This window comes from Microcebus murinus, chromosome 15, assembly GCF_040939455.1.
Source record: "Microcebus murinus isolate Inina chromosome 15, M.murinus_Inina_mat1.0, whole genome shotgun sequence".
In the NCBI taxonomy this organism is placed as follows: domain Eukaryota; kingdom Metazoa; phylum Chordata; class Mammalia; order Primates; family Cheirogaleidae; genus Microcebus; species Microcebus murinus.
The window spans coordinates 51613589-51627469 of record NC_134118.1 but is presented as its reverse complement, the minus strand read 5'-3'; positions in this window follow the sequence as shown (position 1 = coordinate 51627469).

Here is a 13881-nt window from a genome sequence, read left to right as displayed (position 1 = left end):
TTTTAATGTTCTCAACACAAAGAAATGATAAAGGTTTGAGGTTCTGGATATGCTAATTACCTTGATTTGATAATTACTCATGGTATACATCTATTAAAATATTACACTACACCCTATAAATATGTACAATTATGTGTCAATTAAAAATAATAATGAAAGCAAAAAAAATCTTAAAAAGAAAGTAGAAAACATAATTATCAAAAATTTCCCCCCACATTAGTCAGTATATAACATCAGAAATTCCTAAACTGGGGTTTACCAATATAGAAAAACAAAAAAGGAAAAAGAATACCTTTTATATGCCCTATAAAGATTAAAGGAGATAAAATGAGATAGAATTTACAAAATCCTGAATGTGTCACCTAACTTTAGTTAGCACTCAGTAAATTTTATTTTATAATGTATTATATTTGTTGAAAAAAAGGTAATATTTTTATTATTCATGTCCATGTATATTCATTTAGATGAATGTAGATGAACATTTATGTGACACAGATGGGCAGGAGAATCTCCTAAGTTTATTTCCATTCTTAATTTGCAGACTTCTTTGACAGATCTTTCTATATTCCTAATGCCTTTATAGTAAACATAGAAAGTGCTGTTTAATATTCTAATAAGATGTTCCTCTATGGGACAAAATATTTCCACCCTGACTGAAATCCCTTAACTCATTAATATTTTAAGGATTTTAAAGGTATGTTGTCCATTATTCATGTATGAATGAATTTGCGATAATTTTTCCAACAATGAGTTTAATATTAAGATCATTCTGAATTTTATTATACATTATCTTGACTGTTCCTTGACATCTGAACTAGCTAGTAGTGACAAATTTAAATATGATTCTACATTTGATTTACCTAAAGATGTTTTGAAACATATGGCTTCAAAGGATAAATTTTGGTATTATTTCTCTTTTTCTCCACTATATAAAATCATAACATGGAAAAGCTTAAAATGCTTCATTTTCAAATTAGAGAACATTTTGGAAATATAATGATAAGTTGTGCCTAATTATAAAGAGTAAATAATGTCAAAATATCCATTTGATAGGTAATAATCACATTTCTTGAGACAAAGTCACCTCAGTTTTATCCATTACCTATAAAAACAAAGTCTACTGCTTTTTAGCATTTTGTCATATAGATAACTTATAGAGTTGACCTTGAAATTCCAGGAATATGAGAAATATAAGCAGAAAAATGCAGCTTTCCAAAAACTTTTTTTAAATTTAGAGCTTATATTGATACCATTTTAAAAAATATTACTCCATTGAACAGTAGAAAATCATGAGTAATACCACAGGTTTCAGAATCATATTTTCATTCAGAAATATAAAAAGATAATTTCAGTTAATTAAAAAACAAACAATAATGTATTATCTTTCAGCATAAGACACAGAGGGCTTGAATTAAATTTTCTTGGACCAATATTTCTTTCTCTTGTGTTTTCAAATTAAGCATTGTTAAAGCTCATTCACTCATTGAACAAATATTTATTGACCAATTAAAGATACTTGGTCCTGGGAACACAATAGTGAACAAACACAGGCTCTTTATTTTTTTCATCCAGTGCCAAACACTCATATTGAATAAATCATCACTAAAATAATAATATGTTTACAAACAGAATTAATGGTAGGATATAACCAGGTAATGTAAAACTGTAAAACAGTGGAACAAGGAACATGACCTATGCTTACCCTGAGAAATCACTCCTATCTTGAAATAGAAAAGAATGTATAGATGTTACCTAAACAAACGGGTGAAGAGGAATAAAAAAGAGCAAGAATAGTACATGCAAAATGGAAAGCTATTGAAACTGTGTGTTTTTTTTTAATAGTAAGGGTTTGACATGGTAAATGCAAATCATGAAAATATCATTTTTGCTACAGTATAGAGAAGTATGGAGGAGCTGGTTAAGAGGGGACTCATCATTTTTATGTTCTTTATGGGTTTGTCTAGTTATATCATCTGATTACTGTTCTCCTAGAATATTTTCTTTCAGGCTTCCATCACTTGAAATGTAGCACTGACATAATACATTTGTATGTTCTTTTTATGGTAGACATGAGGAGAGTACATAGGAATCTAATATCTTACTGCCAGATACAAGTGTTGAAAGACATATCTGGGCATATTTTTCTGGAGTTTAGCACTGTTGTTGATCCTAAGTTGCCTATAGATCCCAAGCCTATAGAAAGTATATAAGGTTACCACATGCCTAAATGTACAATTACATCAGAGTTAAGAGTTAAGATCAATTTACCAGACTTCAAGCTATACTACAAGGCTATAGTGACCAAAACAGAATAGTATTGCTACAAGAACAGAGACATAGACCAAATAGAACAGAACTGAGAACCCAGATATAAAACCATCCTCATATAGTCATCTAAACTTTGACAAAGCAGACAAAAACATACACTGGGGAAAAGAATCCTTATTCAATAACTGGTGCTGGGAAAATTGAATAGTCACAAGTAGAAGACTGAAACAGGATCTGTACTTCTCACCTCTCACAAAAAACAACTCACAGTGGATAATAGACTTAAACCTAAGGCATAATACTATAAGAATTCTAGATGAAAATGTTGGAGAAATTCTTTAGACATCAGCCTATGGAAAGAATTTATGAAGAAGACTCCAAAGGCAATCACAGCAACAATAAAAATAAATAAATGGGACCTAATTAAATTAAAAAATCTTCTGCATAGCCAAGGAAACTGTTGTGAAAGTAAATAGACAACCTACAGAATGGGAGAAAAGATTCTCATGCTAAACATCTTATAAAGGACTGATAACTAGAATATATATAGAACTCAGGAAAATCAACAAGAAAAAATCAAACAACCCCATTAAAAAGTGGGCAAAGGTCATGAACAAACTTTCCAAAGAAGACAGATTAATGGCCAACAAACATATGAAAAAAGGCTTAATGTCTCTAATCATCTACCCAAAGGAAAAAAAAGACATTCTATAAAAAAGACATCTGCACTCGAATATTTATAGCAGCACAATTCACAATTGCAAAGATGTGGAAACAACCCAAGTGCCCATAAATATACGAGTGGATTAATAAAATGTGATATATGTATACCATGGAGTTCTACTCAGCCACAAAAAACAATGGTGACCCAGCACCTCTTGTATTATCCTGGATGTAGTAGAAGCCCATTCTACTAAGTGAAGTATCACAAGAATGCAAAAACAAGTACCACATGTACTCATCATCAAATTGGTATTAATTGATAAACACTTATGTGCACATATGTTAGTAACATTCATCTGCTGTCGGGCAGGTGGAAGTGGGGAGGAGGGGATAGGCATATTCACACCTAATGGATGTGGTGCACACTGTCTGGGGGATGGACATGCTTGTAGCTCTGACTTGGGTGGGGCAAAAGCAATATGTGTAACCTCAACATTTGTACCCCTGCAATATTCTGAAATAAAAATATGTATATTTTTAAAAAGATCATTTTTGCAGGTTTTACAATCCAACATATTCATCTATTACAATATGGCTTATTATGAAAGACGGAGTATTATTATATTGAGAAATTGCAGAACCTAAACCTTTTAAAATGTTTATCAAAATATATTCATTGAACTGAGTTGTGTCCACTGCATTGCCTGTCTCTTTCCCTCAGTACTGGAATTTTAATTTTGTTAAGCCAGATTAATTTTGCCCATTTTACATTCCTCCAGTGATACTGAGACCAAACTACCAAAGAGAAGACGTTATACTGGCAAATTACTGATAGATAATAGTTTTCTAGCTATCATTAAGGTAAATATTCTTTCTTTTCCTCCAGAAAAATAAGATTCTGTCCATACATTTTATTTGATAACTGAATTATGTGTGTCTATATACACATCATGTGTTTCCTCTAACTATATTTTTCTTTTGTTAGAAAGTTAATATTCATTAATATAAACACAAATAGACGTAATTATTGAAGATAACTGAAATCCTAACAAGACTGTGGAGAAATATCTGATTATATTAGCATTTAAAAGAGCAATCCCAATAATTTATGCAAAAAGCCAGTTAAATAGTTTGGTATAGAGCAGTTAGTGTTGTGGGAGGAAGACTAAGAGTGTCAAAGAACACAAAGAAATAAATTTTCATGGAAAGATATTATTTTATTTAATTGTATACAAAGTAATAAAAACATGAGTGGAAAAAAGAGAAAAGAAGGAAAGAGTGAGAGAAAAAGACAGAGATATATAGAGAGAGGATATTTTATGTGATGTTGTTTTAGAAAATAGATATTTAATCTGTTCATGAGAGTAGACTTTTGATTCCTCCAGATAACTCAAGGAGGAATGAAATCATTTCAACTGTGCTCTAGGAGCACATTCAACTGTGCTCATCCATTGTGTTTCAAAACACAAAACTCTATTTTGAGTAGGAGAAAGAGTTCTTTTGTTAAGGACTGGGGCTCATTCATTCATTCAGAACTACTTTGTGGCAGGCTAGGTCTTTGGTTTTGGATATAAAAAGAACAAAAATTGATGGCATCCCTGTTTTAAGAAACTTGGAGAATACTAATCACAGAAATAAGAATAAAATTGCAATTGTGGTAAATAAAAAAGTTATTTACATAACAAATAAAATGAAAAATTGTTCTTTTATAAGAAAGTATTGATTAGGAAGTATAGATTGAGCTGAGATATTAAAGATGAAAGAGATCAGATCATTCAAATATAAGTAATGGTATTTACAAATGTCCTTGGGCAGGCAGGGGATGGTTAGCAGACAGACCAAGAGAAGACTGGTGTCCCTGGACATGAAACAGACTGTGTCAAATGTGATTAGGCTAACAGGAGGTTAGGGAAGAGGAAGAAATTTCATCTAAACCTTATGGTAGCTTGCCATCTATGTTACCATCTTTTTTAAATGGATAACCAGGCTCTGACATATAAATGAAAACAATTACTTGAAAAGTCTTGAGTCAGGACTAAAACGGGAGGAGGTTGTACCATGGAAGAAAAAGGAGATAGGATATATGAAATGGGTTCTGTGGCCAAGGTTTACATTCTGGGACCCGTATTTAGGTTGTTCTTTCTTGCAGAGTGCCAGAGCCAGTGGTTAGGAACAAAGACTTTTTGGTGAGCACAATTGCAAATGAATGGCCTGCAACTCATGCACTGCTCCAGGACAGCAGTCCTCACGCAATTTACAATGGCAGTTTCTCTAGGAGGTCACATACACACATACACACACACACCATATATTTTAATATATAATAACACAACTTCACCCTTCAGGTTCTAGCATTCAGTATCACTTGGTTACCTTATGAGGAAACTTTCCCGGGTACACTCAAGTTATTCATAATAATTAGCCTAGGGTGGGAAGAAGCTCTTATATCTGGAATTTGAAGCTAAATTGAAGCATTAACAGACTTCAATTAGGGACAGTGGAAAATGACAATTCTGTTAATATTCTCTACTGCTTATTTAGTGTGTATTATGGACCGCGCACTTGATAAACCCTTTATACGCTCTTTAATTTTATTCTCTCAGTAGCCCTATTTATTATAGATACAACTACTATACATTCAGGTTCTGAGAAGTTATAATAATTGATCAAGATATTTAACATTTTGTGATTATTACTGAAAGCTCAGTATTTGTCACCAAGGTCAAGTCAATGAGAACAAAAAACAAGGACAAGTGGTTTGAGGAAAAGGAAAGAGAAATTTATTCTCTGCCAGCAAATAAGGAGGGCAGCAGAGTAGAGTCTCAAAGACCACCATTCTGCCTTTAAGCAAAAAAAGAAAAAAAAAAGTTTTCTTAAAGGTGGGTTTTCAGTGGTTGGGCTTGTATCTGTATGATCTGTGTCACATGTCACCACCTTGGGCTATTGTTTCTTAACTATAATTGGTGGTTTCAGTCTTGGGGTGTGAGGACCTTATCTCTGGTGACAGTCATGTGGCCCTTGCCTGCATAATTCTATTGAGCCATCTCCTGTAGTTTAACATAATAGAAAACAAACAGCAAAGAACATTTTTCAGCCCCTTTGATTCCTGGCCTTGGTTAGGAATGCAAGTTTTAATTCCCCAAAAGGTGGGGGAAGGTTAAAAACAACTCATAAAACATCCCACTGTCCTTCTCAGACCTTTACCTCTGTTATATGATCTCGAATCCACGTTTTTTCTCATACCTGTCAGAGTGAGGATAGTAGAATGAGCGACATGTAGGTCTAAAAAGACATCATGGAATTTGTTAATTGGAGACCTTGGTAAGGCTAATATTTATAGAGTGATGGGAGGTAAAGTCAGGTGCAGAGGAAGGAAGAGTGAAAGAGAAGTTGAGAAAGTGGAAAGTACAATCTTGGTTTGTTCATAGGAAAATTTATAACAAGGAAAATTGTAAGACTGAGACCAAGACAAAGGAGATTTTTTTTTTCTTGAAAAGATGTACTGAATTTTAAAATTCAGATGAAAAAGAAATAACAGGAAAGAAATTGAAGAATTCAGAAATAGAGGTAACTAATGTCAGAATTTTTCAGAGGATGTGAGTCATAGCATGCAGGTGAAGTAATTTGTTTTAGAAAGGAGAATGGGTAGCCCTTCCTTAGATACAGAAGGGAATACGGTAAGACCAACTGAAAACAAATAGACCAATTTTTTTTTTAAAGTGCAAAAGTTTTTATTTTCCTGCAAAACAACATAAACATTTGTTATTCTGGAATTCAAGCTCTCCATTAATTAATATCAAATTGCACATCCCTCTTACCACTTCACAAACCAACCCTTTATTCTGGCTAAATCACTATATTCGTTGTCATTGTCATCTGAATACAGCCTCTGTTTTCCCATTTAAATGTCTCATTTAAACAGTTCTCCCAGCACAGATGTCTCTCTCCCTTCGCAGGCTCTCTCGTCTCCTGTCCAGTCCCAATCGGCCTCCACTGTGGAGCCTTCCTTAAAGCCACATTTAAAAATGATCAGTCATTCCTTCTTAGAAGGATTGCATGTACAAACTATTAATCATCTATCATTATATCTTCTGATGTTATTTATTGTACTCTATGGATATGTATATATCCATTTATATCATTACGAATTAAACTATGTCCCCTCAAAATTTATATGTTGAAGTCTTAACTCCCAGTACCTCAAAATGTGATTATAGCTGGAGAGAGGGTCTTTAAGGTGGTAAGTTAAAATGAGGTCATATGGGTGGACCTAATGCAATATGACTGGTGACTCCATAAACAGATTTTAGGGACACAGAAACACACAAAAAGATGATCTTGTGAAGACATAGGAGAAGGTGGCCATCTCCAAGCCAGGAAGAGAGACTTTAGAAGAAACAAATAAATACTGCCAACACCTCAGATTTCTAGCTTCCAGAACTATAAGAAAATAAATTTTTATAGTTTAATCCAGGCAGACTATGGTATTTGTTCTGTCAACCCTAGAAAAAAATATATATTACACATAGAAGTTTTAATATATAGGTATATATATATGTGTATATATATATAACATATATATGTTATATATAATATAATAATATTCTTATATTATATATAACATATATAAAATAATATTATATATAACATAATATTCTTATATATTATATAAAATATATGCATTATTTATTATCTATATATAATATAATATAACTATATATATTATATTTTTTATATATTATCAGCAAATAAATGACAGGTTCCTTGATATTTTTATATATCATCTTTAATGTTCCTAGAGTCTTTTACACAAAGTTGTGGCATATGGTAGTATTTAAACATTCAGACTATGGAGTAAAACAGACACCAATTTTATTAGATTTCCATATAACTACTCTATAACTTTCATAAAACATTTAACTACTCTGTTGCCTAGGTCAGGGTACAGTGGCACAATCATAACTCACTGCAACCTCAAGCTCTGGGCTCAAGCTATCTTCCTGGCTCAGTTTCCCAAGTAGTAAAGATTGGAGGCATACACCACCACACTCAGCTAATTATTTTACAGTTTTTGTATTGAAGGTATCTCACTCTGTTGCCCAGACTGATCTCAAACTCATGGCCTCAAGCGACCCTTCCACCTCAGCTTCCCAAAGTGCTGTGATTACAAGTAGGAGCCACCATTCCGGACCTAGAGAAGATTTATATACTGACTAGATGGTATTCATAATTAAAAAAGAAATTATTATAAAGAATGAAACACATTCGTACTTTTGAAAAATATTCTGAATTGACAGTAAAGAAGAATCTGTTATTCCAAACCAATAGCTAAGCAGGTATCCTAAGAGCTAAAGGAGTGCCAAAGTTACCTTTTGGCATGATAGTTTCTGCCAAATTCTTGAAACATTGAAGTACTTTGTACATCCTATAAGGGGAACAAAATACAAAGCCTAGATGGCCGGACCCAAGATGGCAGACCAGAGACATCAGATGCCAGATTGTCTCAGAAAGAAGGAAGAGTTTTAGATGATAAACAAAAAACAAACAAACATTGTTTGAGTGTAATTCCAAAGGAAATGTGCCAGAACCAACCAGAGATTCCATGGGAAGTAGTTGCAGAGCGTAATAAGAAGGAGCAAGATGTCAGCACATATCAACCCCCAAGAGACTGGAGTCCAATGAGAAGGGTAGGTGGAGCGGTTTTGTTTCTCCCTCCCTCACATCTCTGGTAGTCAGAAAGCTCCCATACTCCTGGAGAGCCCATCTACTCTCAAGAGACCAAATGTTGCTGCTGCCAGTGAACTTATTGTGGACAAAACCCCAGGATGCCATCCCCCTTGGGGTGCTTTCTACCACCACAGACCCCAGAGGAGGCAGCATGTGCTTTATCACTTCTCCACACACCGTGTGGATTTGTTCTACCCAGGGGCTTTAGAATCTCAGTTTTTGTCTCACTTGTTCTGACACAAACATTTCCCAACTCTGGCCCAGACTACAGAAGACACAGGGGGGCCCATGGGTGTCTGGGGGTCTGCATGACCTATCCCCCTCAGAGCCTGGACATTTCTGGGCAGGCTACCTTCTGGAGAGAGAAACAGAGATGGGGAGAATGCTAGCTTTCTTCCATTCAGACTCTTTTCCTCTCCTTCCCTTCCTTGACCGTGACTGCTGAGAGAGATGATTGAGCCAGGGCTTGTGGGAAATGCTCTTCCCCTCTGTTCATGCATCCACCATACTGGGGCTTCCTCAGAGTGGGGCTCAACCTTTCCTCTTCAAGACCTACAGTGAACTAAGGGGGGCTTGGACTGCGAGCTCCTTGCTCATGGGCCCTTCCTATTGCCGCTTGCCCAGTTGCTCCATAAAAGCAGAGCACACACTGAAGCAGAGGGACATCGAACCTCCTTGAGCAGCCCATAGGCAACTCAGGACCAGCAAGCTTCTCCCTGGCACAAAGATTGATCTTTGGGAACCAAGGGATAGTCCAGTACATACTCTTCTCGTGTTCTTTTAATTTTTTTCAAAAAATGTTGGTTTTTTTTTTAATCTTTGCATGTATTGGAAATGCTGAAATTTCAATCTTAATTATTCTCCCTTTGGAAGGTGGCTATCATCAAACACCAAAAATACTCCTTTTGTCTTTTACTTATTATCCTATAGTAATCTTCTGATTTCTTTGCCCTGCATCTTTATTTTCTGTGTATACTAGTTAACATCTGCCATGATTAGCATGTGTTAGATAACCAAATAGGAAGACTAAATTCAGAATACTAGCAAAGCCAGAGAACATGCCTACCCGCTACACACACAAACAAATACACACACTTACTTTTGAAATAAATTATATAGAAAGTGCCCATACAACTTAGAAATATAGACATTTTATAATTTTTATAATTTGATGATGATCTATAATGAGATAATATATAATTGTCTGTATTTTCAGACTTTGTGAACTCTATACATACATACATAGATGCACACAGACATTCATACACATACACATACACACACAGAGTGAAGCATTGAAGTTATTGTCTTGGGATAAATCAAGGAATGTTGAATCTTCCTAAACTTAATGACTTATTTTATTTTTAATTATATATGAATAGGGCATTCCATAATTTTTTAGCACCAGAAAATCATTCTGCTTCAAGTTGAACATGAAAATAAATCCACCTTTGATCAATAAACATAAGAGTCATGCAAATTTCTACATAACTTCATAGACATATACCACCTACATGGCTGCACCATTTTAAGCACTTTACTCACAATAAAATGTAAGATAGAGAAGCATGGGAAAGCATAGACCTTTCAGAAAAAGGGCCATGGAAGGTTTCAGATAAGAGATGACATTTAAGTTGGATTTTGAAAGATGGATAAGAAATGGACTAGCCTAAAAGAGTAACATTTTAGATAGGATTAATAGGGTGAAAAAAGATCAGTGATGTCAAAGTCCATGGCAACAGTCTATTTTTCAGCCTATCCTTTTCTTGAGCAGTATCTATAATCTACTTTCACAAAGCTGACTCCTCTCTGTCATTTATTTCTCAGCTATAATACCTCCTCACTCTACAACTAAGGAATGTTCCCTCACAGACCAAGTAAATCTTCATCTCAGCATCGAGTTTTTTCCATTTTGTCTTACATAGATCACTGCCTGCTATTGTAGATAGGATGGCTAGGGAATCACTCTAAGAGAAAGTGACATTAGAGCAGAAATCTAAATGAGGCGAAGTGATAAACCACACAAAGGTTTTGCAGAGGAGTGTGCCAACCGGAAGGAGCAGTGAAGGATCAGGTTGGTAAGCTCGTGAGCACCAAAGAAGCTAAAGTGTCCCATATGGCACAGCAAGTGAGGTAGGAAGTGGTAGGACATGTGGTCAGAGGTTGGAAAGTAAAGGGTTTTATAAATCATGGAAAGTAGCTTGGATTACAACTGGAATATGATAAAAAGCCATAAAGTTATTTTAATAAGATGAGGAACACAGCATTTGTGCATACATGTTTAAAAAGTGTGATTTGTGAAAAATGGTAGGCAATATAGCTTCAGCTCAGCATACCAAGAAAGCCTATATCTATTACATGATCACAAACTCTTGGAAAAATATATTTCCAGAAATATTACCTGATTTCTCCTCCATGGGGAGACTATTATTAAATTACTCTCAAAATGTTCCAGCCATTCATGTTCATCTAACTAATAGACTGATGTCCTGGATGCAGCAAGAAGCAGAAAGACCACTGTGTAGGATATTATGGTAATCTAGGCAAGAAATGATTAGTTCTTGGTTTATCAGCTTAGGGTGAGTGAGAAAATCTTTAGTGGTCCTGAGGAGATATAATTAGAAGGTTTTCTAGGGAAAGGGCAAAATAAACTGTACCATAAACTGTTTTTAGTCCTATTGTCTTATTTAGTATCTTAACTTGATGCTATAGATTGGGTGACTCTTGAGAGCTGTACTAGTTTAGAGTAAACCAAACCTAAACAGAATGATGATTGCCTGATTTTTGCTGGGCCTATATCTAGGTCCACTTTAGGCATCTATGAGAAATCCCATTTTATTAGACCAATGAGAGACCATCAGGAAAATTTCCATATTAGACCAGAATGTGCTTTCACACTCAAGTATTGTATATATTTTAAAGCCTGCTCCCTTTTTATTTGAAGCCATTGGAATTAACAGATTGTCATTAATGTGTATTTTTCTAAAAAATCATATCAATGCTTTTGTAGGTTTTCCAGAAATATAGGTGCAACATCAGGAAATAGGATGTCATTCTGCTATTTTCCTGTGACTGCATGTAATCATGAGCCCACAGTGTCTTCCATAAAAACGGGATAAATGGAATGTCCTCTAGTGAAACAGGTACGCTTTACTATAAACCAAAAGAAAACTCCTAGGTTTATAGGTGCTCAGCCCTAAAGTGAGCCATATCAATTTCAAGTCACTGAAAAGTACCGCTTTTACCAGAGAGCATGATGCAGTGTGGAATTTCTATATACTGCTTAGTACTGAATAAAATAAATAATGGAGAAACAGTACAAATCTGTCTCTTGGTATCCTGAAACTTAAAACACATCATTATTTTAAGAAATAAAGACTGAGAAGCAAGACTTTGGAATGACTGCATGAAGGCCTGTGGAAATCCAATCCTTCAAGCAAGCAACACTGGCAAAAATTGTCAAAGTACTTCTACATTCATCTGTCCTAATAGCATAATCCCAAATACAATAAACACTGGCAGAACTATAATAAGAAATAGATTATTCCATAAAAAATAGAGATTTTAAGACACTTCACTCAGTAACTGATAAAACAAGTATACAAAAAAAAAAGCCAGCCAAGATACAGATTTGAACAACATATATAACAAGATTTATCTAATCAACACATATGTAGCCAACAACTCTAGAACTCATATTATTTCTTTCTAAGTGCACATAAAACATTTGGCAAACTGACTATATGATGGACCATAAAACAAATCTAAACCAATTTCACATGATGAAATAATAGAGTATAATCTCTGATCCCTAAAGAATAAACCACAAAATCAATCACAAAAAGATAACCAGAAAATTATACATTATTTTCAAATTAAGCAATACATTCTAAGAAATCAATTTTCTAAAGAAGAAACTACAACTGAAATAGGATAGTATTTTGACATAAATGAAAATGGAAATACAACCTATCAAAACCTTTAAGATGCAGCTAAAGCTGTGCTTGGGGGAAAAGTTGTCACAACTGGAGATCCTGAAAAAAATTAAAGATCATGATGAGTTAGATTTGGTTCTCCCATAAAGACATGCTGGTTTCTTACTGTCTAGTACCTGTAATATGACTCTATTTCAAAATAGATTCTCTGCAGGTGTAATCAAGTTAAGATGAGGTCATTCTGGATTAGAGTGATCCTTAATTCAACATGACTGGTGGTCTTATAAGGAGACAGACATTTGAAGACACAGAGGACAGCCACAGGGAAGAAGGCTGTGAGACTGTAGAGATAGAAATTGAAACTCCAAGGATTGTCAGCTATCACTAGTAGCTAGCTACGAGGAGAAAAGGAAGAATTCTGCTCTAGAGCCTTTCAAGGGAGTATGGTCCTGCCAAAACCTTGATTTTAGGCTTCTAGTCACCAGAACTGTGAGAAAATAAATTTCTGTTTTATGCCAAAAACTATCAAATTAATATTTTCCAGAATTCTGGAAATTAACCACAGATTTCCAACAATCTGAGAAGCACTTATTCTAGAAAAAATGGTTGAATCTTCATACGGGTAGTAAGCTTTGTGGCATTTTAAGTAGCCCATCCCCATCTTCCCAACTTTGCATTAGCTTCAAAAAAGCTTCTTAACCATGTTAGGGTTGTAACATGGGGTTAGCTGTAAAAAAAAACAATAAAAAAACAAAAAAAGAAAACAACAGTGGGGCAACTGCTGAAGTGGACAGAATGGACTTGAATCTCTACAAACAGCCCCATCCTCTGTGAACTTCCACAGTCTTTCAGGTCCATTGAAACACCACTTTTAAAGACTTGTCATATTTCCCTGCCTCAGATCTCTTTCACTAGGAAAGAGTTTAGCCCCAAGGCATTTGTCAAAAACAATCAGCAGCAACTGTTCAAATCACATTGTCTGAAGTGGCAAAACTAGTTGTGACAGAATAAAATAAAACAAGAGAGGGGGAGATTAGCAAAAACCATAAGTGAAAGTCTGGGGATGCAGGTGTCCATAAAGGGCTTTAAAAGTCTACAACATATCCCTGGGCTTCTAGGAGACTATGTGTATTTGTGGGGCTGTGAGCAAGCCCAGGAAAGGTCTGAGAAGGCCCTAAGCTCTCGATTCTGATTGAAGTTGAGATCAGTGCAAAAACTAAATGTGACAGAGTTGTAAACTGCCAGAAGATGGAAGGCAAGAATGAACGCACACACACACACACACAGC